Below are 1,359 nucleotides of genomic sequence, written 5' to 3'. Positions count from 1 at the left end.
ATGTTACAGGTCAGTGTCACACCAAGATTGTGGAGAAGGGGGGGGGGGGGGGGGCGGCATGTCACTCTCCAACAAGTGTTTACCAATAAATAAGTGGCGGAAAATTACGGGTATAGGACGGCTTAACATGTGGAAAATGAGATTTTTATTATTCACTCAATGTATTTAACATTTATTATTCCTTTAAAATCGCACAACAACTTCAATAAAACACTTTAATCAGTCATACACTTATTTCATAATTATTTCACTTTTAAACTGCAAATCCTCTAAGAGCTGTCTTGAATCTTCACGAGTCTCTCTCAACAGCCTTGATGTGGATAGATATGTACAGCAACCAGTAATCAGTCAGAACTGCGTCTGCAAAAACACAAGGATTATTAAACAATTTTTGCTGTCACTAATTACTAGCAATATAATTGACAGAGTAGATTGCTAATATTTGCTATATCACATTTGCTATATCACATTCGCAAGAACGATCTCACTGAAGTAATTAAGTCCATCAAAACGCTTAGAAACTAACCTGTCGTCTGACGAAAACGGTCTAAAGACTGGCAATTTCTTCAGATCTGTTGACAATGATATTTTGAATTATCACTTTACTGAGTGACTGAAATGTAGTTCAGGTACCTATGAACATAACAATATGTTAGAATTCATTTTCTAAACACGAACTATTACGGTACTGTGCGGCTACTTACATATTAATTACACTATTAATATTTTCACAGTTGTTTCTTTAATACAAAATTAAAGCCAACGGAAGAATAAACGTAAAACATACTTACCAATGACAGGTTTGTTGAGATGCAATTTTCTGTGTGGACAGATGTAACTTTTTCATACGGTGGTACGTCGCAGCAATCGCAGGAGTCACAGAAATCGCAGAAGTAGCAGGAGTCACAGAAATCGCAGAAGTAGCAGAAGTCACAGAAATCGCAGAAGTAGCAGAAATCGCAGAAGTAGCAGAAGTCGCAGAAGTAGCAGAAGTCGCAGAAATCGCGGAAGTAGCAGTGGCGGAGGGATACGCGACTTAGGTTCCTTAACTGCGACTCTTAACTGCGACAAATCACAGTTAAGAATAACAGATACTGAAAAGTAGCATTCACAGAAATCACTGATATCGGAAAATCGCAGTTTAGCCCATCACTACAGTACAGCATCACCGGTCTATTGCGGTCTAACTGTGTTGGTGAGGCAGCAATTCACTTTGGAGGTGTGGCGGTGGGACTTGTAGTCCCGTACCTCCCTCTGACGGTGATAGTACTACATGAGTCAGGCAGAAAAATTTTGCCTAACATGGGCAGGTGACAAATACAAAACTCCAGTTATAACATGTCCTCCCTACAATCCAAC

The 1,359-nt window shown here is 39.4% G+C and overlaps 1 long non-coding RNA gene across 1 annotated transcript; it reads right to left on the bottom strand.

Moving 5' to 3' along the window:
• Positions 1-280: 280 nt before the first annotated feature.
• LOC126483751 (uncharacterized) lies at positions 281-898 on the bottom strand. The gene is made up of 3 exons (XR_007587772.1): positions 792-898; positions 527-633; positions 281-360 (listed from the first exon to the last, which is right to left on the bottom strand). It is a non-coding gene; the product is annotated as an uncharacterized LOC126483751 (long non-coding RNA).
• Positions 899-1,359: the final 461 nt, after the last annotated feature.

The sequence above is a fragment of the Schistocerca serialis genome, chromosome 6 (assembly GCF_023864345.2).
Source record: "Schistocerca serialis cubense isolate TAMUIC-IGC-003099 chromosome 6, iqSchSeri2.2, whole genome shotgun sequence".
Taxonomy (NCBI): domain Eukaryota; kingdom Metazoa; phylum Arthropoda; class Insecta; order Orthoptera; family Acrididae; genus Schistocerca; species Schistocerca serialis.
Note: the sequence above shows the minus strand (reverse complement) of the source record. Positions and strands in the feature narration are given on the sequence as shown.